Here is a 9,842-nt window from a genome sequence, read left to right as displayed (position 1 = left end):
GGTTTAAAACCCTTTTCACCTTATGTGGCTCTAGAAGGGTTTAAATGGTGAAGCCATCTTCTTCAATGACAACATTCTTTACCTAAAATATCATTCATCGAGCCAGTCTGAGCATTTTGAGACTCTGAACACCTTGGTAAAATTTCATCATATTTTAATTGATAACCACTCTGTACATTCCACCAGTCCCAGATCTTGAAAATCTTGATATCTTTAAATCTCCTTGCAATCTTTTCGGTCGTGAAGGGAACTTTGCCTTTGTGTATATATACTTTGCTATTTGTATGTATATACTTGGCGATAAAGACTTATTTATAACGTTTGTTGCCGTGCGTATATTGGAGGAATGAATGGTCAATATGATGGATGCGCAGTAAGGAAAATTTGTTGGGTTAAGCACTGTACAATGAAAGTCGTTGCTTTTTGAGAGAGCCGTTTTTTTTTTTTTTTGTTATCAACTTGCTAAATGTATGCTATATTTTTACTATAAATAGTATACATTTATACATTTACCACTATTTGTTTACTACAGAGAGTATTTCAATTTTTATTAAATTACAAGAACTATAAAAAGTATTATTAAATCGTGTTGCAGTACCAGCAATGAAGTGGAAAGAATTACTTTTATTAATGAATTGCCAATTACCCGCTATATATAACTACGATGTTCGGGACAGTTAAAGCCAGTCTTGCAATTCCAAGTGAATCGTATCGAGTTCCCTCAATACTCTGAATGTGCTATTACACAATACGCGTATTTTGTCGACAATGCATCTGGTTATGGACTTCAAGTTCAGTCTATAAAATCTAGGCTATTGCATAATGTATGCCATCAACACTAGAAGTGCTGTTATTAAACTTTTGGTATACTTTATTTTGTCTCATGCTGTATGATAGTCATTAGAAACAGAAAAAAGTCTTCTAAGTAGAATTAGATTACGCCAACTAAAAGTATGAAGTGCCAGTTTATAACCTCTAAGACCTGAGAGGTAATCTTGATTACCTCTAAGGTCTCGGTCAAGCGTATCTAATCAGGTGTATGTGGATGAGGATTGTAAGGTCACGATTTACTGGAGGTCAAGGGGTATCAAACTGAAGGACGGAGAAGAAGGCCTGAGGTTGCGTTGGAATACGCATGTAGAAGTAATGGGATACCACGAACTTCATGTTCAGAACGTTTAAATGTACCCTATAAAGAGCGTTTTTTATTTCTGTTGCTTCAATATACTTTTGCGAAAGAGGTTAAGCCGGGTTAGTTTACTTTCTTAGAAGCAAACCGGTTTCATGAACTCGACATTCACGAAGAGCCAACTAAGCAACACAAAGCAGTTCCAACAGTTTTATTGTTTATCTTTAAAAATCTGAATACGGGATATTTATCATCCCTCCCCCTTCACGGGTCCCCCTATCATCATGAAGTCGGAGCATTGATATTAGTTACAGAAGAGGCAACCTCACTTCTACTGTTAAAGATGGGCGTTCACTTCCTACCAGCTGTCAGACAGTGTGTAATTGACGTTGATAGTAAATCTCAGGATCCAGAAAAAGAAATGTTGAGAACATTGACCTCTGAATAGCGTAAATACCACTACTAGCAAGGTTAACTGGACAGCCAATATTGCAAAGTTTTAGTGCATTCAGAACCACTCAAATACTTTCAGGTTGTCATTTCTTGGTGTTAAAACCCTTCGGGTTGGTGTATGAATTCCTTATAGCAATTCCTAAACTAGCCCTTCGGAAAAACATCTTCATACGCAAAAAAGAAATTTAGCCCGAAGATATTTTGCCTAGTATTTGCTGCCGGGCTTAATAAACAGGAAGGATTTTAATAAACAACATGTATGCCAAGGTCGTTTGGAGGTCATCATGTGGTTTTATTACCCAGCTATTAAAAAATAAGGAGAATAAATACAGCAGTCCTGTTTTCGGTGAAATTTTTCTGCCGATGAATTGGATTACTTTGCCATTCTAATATGAACATCAATGCACATACTGATACGAATCCTCTTAGAGGCTGATTTTCTCTCTCGGCTAGGTCCCCAGAATTTAAGTGCTCGAAATATAACGTAACAGTCTTAATTCTCCCAGTAGAACAAACGTTCCTTTACAACGAGTTGCCCTGTATTGAACTACTTTCAATTGTGGCTTTAGCTATATTACAGCTTTGAAAACTGATTTTGCAAACCGCATGACAGTTCACTTCAAACAACTTCTTTAGAGTTGTTCTGTGTGCGTGTTGCCACAGAGACCACTAGATATCTAGAGAGTCTAGTTAGTCCTGAAACGAGTTGTCAAAGCAGATACGTTTTAAATAAATAGCCAATTAAGCTTTTAGCGAGCTATCTGATTGAAAATAGTACAATTCCATTGCAACTGGTTGTAAAGGCAAGTTTTTTATGTGATGAGAATTAAGGCCATTGCGTTATGTATGCATTTTAAATCCAGTTGGCCTGAGACAAGTAGTCCAACAAGTATCTTCTAAAGAGAAAAATGTCACCCTATTTTGCATGAATTGGTAAAGACAAATGAGATCATTCACACAAATTCTGGATTATTTTCTTAACATTTCCGGACTGTAAAATTTGTTTTTTATTTTACAAAATGTGCCTCATTTTACAGACTTTATTGTACGTTTTTTTTAAGTGATATTTATAATATAAATTTAAAATAATGAGTTACTTTATACGTGTGTTTAGATAATTTATTTTGCCACTTGAGAAAAAGCCACACAAACGCATGCATATGTCAAGTGTCTCAAGATGTGATAATTAATCTATACATCATTCTTAAAAGTAATGAATCAAAAAAAAGATTTAAAAAACTGAAACGCAATCTACTTCATAAAGCATTAACGGTGGCACAATTCAAACATTTATTAAAGTAAATACATACATACCTAATTAAGCTTTTTTTTTTTTTTTTTTAGCTACAGATAAAATCTGTATCACTGACAGGAAGCGATTAAGTTGAAACCGGTCTTAAGTTATTAGATCTCCATTATGGTTATTTAATAGTTGCATGACTCTGCATCATATTATTATTATTAAATTTGATATAGAAAACAAAAATGACCTTGCGTGGACTCCCTTGACCGCGAATATAAATTGCAGAAATAGAATGATCTTCGCGTTACTTAAGACGGGTAACAAAAGAGACACCAAAGCGGCTGAAATTGGACATTTATTCACTCTATTTTTTCAAATACCCACCCACACTTATTTGTTAAAACCATGTAACCAAAAATATTCGCAAATATAATTCAAGAGGCAAAAAAATCAGAAGTAGTGCTGTTGGAAGAAAATACGACTTGGTGAAAGCTGTGTAAGGGACTGGAGAAAAAGAAAGAGTTGATGGTGCAAAGCACGTTGATTGGAAAGAACCTTTTGAATGTCTAATGGTATGGCTTATGGGACAGCGATCCTAACCACAGTAGTTCAATAAATAAATGGAAAAAATCGATACATATGTGTGTTTATGTTTTTAAATTAATTTTCTGATTGGTTGGTTGCTTGGGAATTTATTTGGTGCATCAGCATCTATGGCCATAGTGCGCCATAATTTTCTGATTAATTTTAGTTACTTCAGTGGGATAATTCCTATTTACAAATGCAAATCTTGAATTCCGCTTTATGGCGAGTGGGACATCGAAATTCTGCTTTCAACTTTTTACTGATTGATAGATCATCGTTTAATTTGATTAAATTAACAAATTCCACATTTAAACGCCATGGCGGAGAAAATCTTTTGACCGATGATAAAATATATTAATGTTGCAAGTGGAATTCATGATGAAACACAATTTTGATTTTAAAGAGTTCAGGGAGCATTGCAACACGCCAGATGGGAAAAAACTGCTCAAAGATTTCTGAAGTGCATTTGCAGTGTTCAAATTCCTTTCGTGTTGCAATAACTTGTTTTTGTTTTTTTTTTCATTTTGCTTGAATATTTGTTAATTTTGTTGCTAATAACACGTGTAATACACTGTATATCGAGAAATTCTCTGTGGATGGACGATTAAAAGCTTTGTCCAGATTTGACATTCACATTTGCATGTGACGTTACGTCTAACAGGAGTCCTGGTTTCGAGATTTGAAAATATGGTATCTCTAAGACTAACATCTGTGAATTTTCTAATTTTCCAACTCGTTTTAAAACCATAACCCAAGCAAACAGGGATTATTTTTGTTACTTGGCAAAAAAATTTCGGTTCGTCCTCATAAATAAGTACTTCGTGTTATATTAGACAAAGTTTAGTATTCTAATAAATAGGTATATGGAATTTTAAAATGACTCTGCGAAAGATGGGTTGACCACAGTATCTATATTAAATATAATAATAATTAATTTTTGGATTTCTGCAGGCACCAAGAAAACCTCTTGAGAGCAGTAAAGGTGCTGGTTGGGTAGCACTGTTCCAGATCCTATGAAAGTAATACCTCCACTTCCAATTTGTACCACTCTTTGTTCTAGAATAATTTTAATTAAAATAATTTTGAAATGCGTGGGAGCACCTGTTGCATAAAGGGGCTCAAGTGAGAGTGAAGAATAACTATTAAAGTACTTTGCAACAACAACGCATTCATCAAAGAAACAAAATATTTGCAGCACAGTCCATTCCACATCACGTGAAAGACAGTTATGTTAAACACGATGAAATCCGAAAGTCGCTACAGCATGTCAAGACAAGTTTTGAGATTAAATGTTCTATGGCATCTTTATTTTATGATTTCCGTGGTCTGGAACAATGTTGCTCACATGCTGCTTGTCTTCACATCTACGAATGCTTATACAGTATATTGCTTACGATGGAAAAGCTGTTTGACTCTCATTAATTTTGTATGAATAGTATATTAAACTTTTCCTCGTCACTGTTGTGTTTGGTATGCCCACCCGTTGTGCAACAGCTCGTATACCATGACTGCCATCTATATTATCCATTGCTTTCTACCGTGCTTCTACCTCTTTCAATAATTGTCTCAAGAACTTTCTTTTGACCACTTCCGGCTTAGAGGAAAGAAGGTGAATCCCATGGTTCATCTGTGGGCGCAAATATGGCTAAATTATATTAGAAATAAATGCCTAATTATAAATATATATCATAGGCCAGTTATAGCTATTTAATAATTATTATTAGTCATATAACTCGGTCAGTAACGAATATATTATTATTTTAAAAAAAATCTCAGATGCCACGGGAAAACATGAAGAATAAATGCTTTATTATTATTTTTGTGGCGGTCTGCGTACTGCTAAACTCGACTTAAGCATCCTTTTCCAAAATATAATTTACTTAATTAAAGAAGAAACCAGTCATGACAGAATAAACAACCTTCAAAGTGATTTGTGAAATAATATCCTTTTACAAATTCTTGCAAATAATATATATGTTTGTGAAACAATAAACCCGAGAGAGTTCAACTTTCCTTATCAAATAAATATCGTTACATAAATTGTATACAGCTGACTTACGTGCATGTTGGCCAACGGAATTAAAATAAAACGAACATATTTGGCAAATACTGCGCTCTGCAGCGAGCAGTGATTTAAAATATTCTCATCCAATGTGGACGTAGTTTGTTTGCATAAATATCAGCTTTAATAAATATGATATACCACATAAACAGTCGTAAATAAACTGTCATAAATCATTACTAACATTAATGTAAAACTGCATAAATCAATAGCAACTAACAATAATAATCTCATAAATCAAAAATCGCCATAAATGGCCACTAAAGTTAACATATTCTGCCAGAAACAAATGTCTAAATATGAAGCTTTGGCACTGTGCGTGTATTTTCAACTGCGCCCTTAATTATCATTTCAGAATAAGCCTCATTACGCATCAACTTGATTAGGAAAATAAATTTTCAGTTCATTGCGTATTCCAAAAGCAAGCGATTATGACCTAAATGGACTTAATACTTACTGAATAAATTCTTTCCGCGAGTAAGAAGCCTCCAATTAACCAGTCCTTATCTATCAACCGTCTTGCTGTCTTGTTGGCCGCTATTTTTCGAGCCCCTCCTGATGGTAGCGTATTTATGTCTCACCTGGGTTACATGAGTCACCTGCATCCAGAACTAGTTCCTTGTCTCTTCCTGGGTTCTTTCTCATGAATAGAATGCAGGTCTCTTCTTCGCCTTTTTTCTTTCTTTTTTTAATCTTTCCATACTCGGAACCTGATTCGTGAAACGAAGGAAAAGATTGGAAACAAACAAAATAGTTCTCCATGAACTTTTTTTTGTTATCCTTTCTAATAGGCATACCACAATGTTCACTTCTGGTCGTCGCAGGAGTGTAATATTTAGGGGGCAAATATTTGCCCCCATTTTTGTAAGCATTTCTATGTGTTCAAGACAGAGATAGGTATTTGCGCTTCTTGTACAAGGAAACAGTCTCTCAAACTAACTGTAAAAGTAGTTAATTTACATGTCAAGTTCACATCCGCGACATTACACCTACTGGTTTCGTATTAAAGTACCTGAGGAATTCGATACACTTCTTGGTGTTATCTTACAAGTTTTCTCGGTTATAGTTCTCTTACTTATCTGAGGATTTAAATTACCACTCCGAATAATATTGTAATAATAAATTTAAAATCGTTATCTGCGTATAGATCCATTTATAGCATTTTACTTGCTTCTGTGACACAATAAAATAATTTATGTCCCACGTGACATAATAAAATAAAAATTCATCTGGAAATTTATTCTTAGAACATCAACTAGCATTAATATTCGAAGATTTACTTAATACTGTATTTTCAAACATATTCTGTTATTATCAATTCTAATATTCAAGGATTTTATTTTAAAATATGTTTTATAATAATTTTACGTTTTACTTTATATTTATAGTTTATTTTTATTTTTTTATTTTTATTTTAAGTGATATCGTTAAAACACACATAAAATGATTCTATTAACACTTAATTTTGCATTACGTTTCTTTACAATCGAGTTAAATAACTTATGCTATTCAAGTTCGAATATTTCAAAAGAGTGCACTGGTAGATATATACAGAAAAATGAAAAAATTAATTAGATCTATTACACCTTTGTCTTGAATGGTTTCGTTGAATGGGGAAGCAGCCTCTCGGAACATTGCACACTAATTGGATATTTTAAATGATCACTCTAATACTTATACGGATTTTCCTAATTAAACTGCTTTAACATTTTCTTTTCATGTCAAGCTCAATGCTGATGAATTACTTTGTTTACGTTTCTCCAACTGTAAAGTTTGTTTTAATTAAATATGTGAATTGCCTTTAAGATGTTTGGATTACTTACGAGATAAATAAAAAAAGAAGTATACTTTTTCCCTGAAAAATTTATTAACATCATTTGAAATTGCACTTAAGTTCATAAGTTTCTTGTTAATTAACTAGCTGTTTTTCGTAATATTCTTTGAAATTAATTATAAAGAATATCAAACCTCTATCTTAATATAAAAAATAAAATAGTATGTTACTTTGAAATTAAATTCGAAAAGAGTTAAATTACACATTCCTTGATCAAATTTACAATTCTCAGAAATCGTGAAATTCGTAAGATTTTTCATTTTGATTTCTTTTCTGTAATGAATAATTGTCATTTTCCACAGTGAAAAAGGAGAAATATTCGTGTTCCACAAGATAATAATTAAGCAGTTCTAAAAAAACTTTGCAAATCGCTTATCGACCATAATCTGTGAAAACTGTTATGCTTTAAACGTAAAGACTGTTTAAATCGAAATATTTTTTATACCCGACGTTATTTGAAAATTAGTCAGGGGTCGATGAGGTCGTGTTCCAGTTTAATATCAAAACAAAGCCACCTGAAGGAATTTCGGGAAAAAGGAAAAGCCTATCTACACTATTTTTTTCAAAATAACATAGAATAGTTTGCATTCATATAAACTCCATGAATTCTGAAATTCACTACTTGCATCCTCGGTCCAGAGCAGAGTAAGTCTGGCACACGGAATCTCACAAAAAAGTGAATTTGGCATCTGAAAAGACGCCAATCCACGACATTACTCTAGGCTATGTCTGCATCCAAAAATTTTACCACAGATATTGTAGTACTGGGTAGTATCATAAATGTTTCAAAACGCTCATCATGGGATTTTTTAAATAAATAAATAAATTATTGTCCTCCAAACATTGAAATATAAGCCAAGCAAAGAGGCAATCAAATATAAAAGTTTTATATATGATTGACAAGTGTTCAAATAATCAAAAGATCCTGTAGGAGATATTTTTTTTTACAAAGTGTAAATGTAAAATAAACATTAAATGATCATAAGTAAATAATCCGAAAATCTCAATAACAATAATTAGGGTGCATTGTGCAGTTATATACTTCTTGACTGCGAATGCATGAATTTTCCTCAAGGAAACTTTCGATTCTTCAGCTTGGTGACAAAATCATACTACCAAGCCCGCAACTGTGGGAAAAGACCTGAAGAGTGAGGGTTGTTGTTATCATAGTAGGCTTTTAGGAGCACCAGCGACTAAGGCCATATTGCTCAGTCTATATTGTCTGTAAATTGCTTGTGTTCTGTAGTCGGTTTTCTGTTTGCTGGACGAAAAACCCGAGTTTCCAGAATAAAAATCATCAAAGTACCCTCGCCTGAGACCGACTAACTCAGTCACGTTGTGAAAAAGGCCCATAAGAATTCCTCACGTTATCGAAGGGACTCGAACTCAAGCCTTTTCGGCACGGTGTGTGGGAAGGACGGCGATTCTACCAACTGTGCTACCCACGAGGGATGAAGAGTGAGGGAGCCCGACGGTTGATATTTTATGATAGTTATAGTTTCTCTCCTTGTACCCGAGATTTAAGTCTTGGCAGGCCTTTAGTGGAACTACACCATCTGATGGCAACTTGATATCCACAGTGCCTGGGTCAAGGTCCTCAGTCGACGAAACGCCCAAGGAACGAACACAGCAATAAAGTGAACACTTTAATATCTTGACAAGTTAACCATGCACCAACACTAACTTATCGCAGCAGCTCTTCAATAAATTAGTAAGTTCAGTAATTTACCCTTTGAAAAATCAAAAAAATTCTCTTAATTTATTCGTATTATTTATTTGTTTTTATCGGTTACAACGAGGTTAATCCAAATTTGTATGTGGAGGAAATTTTGCACTGTCTTGCAGGAAATGGGTCTGTAAAAAGAGGAATTGTATTCCGAAGTGATCATTTTCTACCACCATAGAGATGATGGTCGTATTTTAATAAGATGCGATGAATATATGTACGGTGCCATAAGGTGTCAGTGTATAATGAGTAATTGAAAAATTCGAGTATATTTTTTTCTACAGTCATCGATTGGAATAAATCACACCGTCCGTCGAAGGATGGTGTGATGTATCCAAACTATATCAGCATCATTCAATTTCAGAAAACGTCTAATTAGCGAATAATAAAATATACTCTTTGTTCAATCTCATGAAACTCGTTGTTATATACGAGACCTCCACTGTCTTGAGTCCTTGAATTAGAGTCAATTGTGTCGCAATCGAAATTCTCCAAGTTAGCATTGTAGGTCTTCCCGATAGCCCCCTAAAGGCTAATATCTGTAACTGTGTACTTCCTATAATTACGAGACGCCGCATGCAGTACCCCAAAACCCTCTAGCGTTGCTCCAGCATTGTTTGTCCAAAATATTGGCCTCTGCAACGATGCTAACTATGGTTTCATCGAGTATATAAGTCTTTGTCAAACGTATATAATCAAATGAAAAGCAAATCAGAATAAAAGGACGTTTAGTATTATTTGTTTAACCAATCCTAATAATTGATATATACATATTAGAAGCAAAAATATTAATAGATGTTTTTTTAAGCA

This window comes from Mastigoproctus giganteus, chromosome 9 (genome assembly GCF_048544385.1).
Source record: "Mastigoproctus giganteus isolate SK-2022 chromosome 9, ASM4854438v1, whole genome shotgun sequence".
In the NCBI taxonomy this organism is placed as follows: Eukaryota; Metazoa; Arthropoda; class Arachnida; order Uropygi; family Thelyphonidae; genus Mastigoproctus; species Mastigoproctus giganteus.
The sequence above is the reverse complement of the archived record's forward strand: the minus strand, read 5'-3'. Positions refer to the sequence as shown.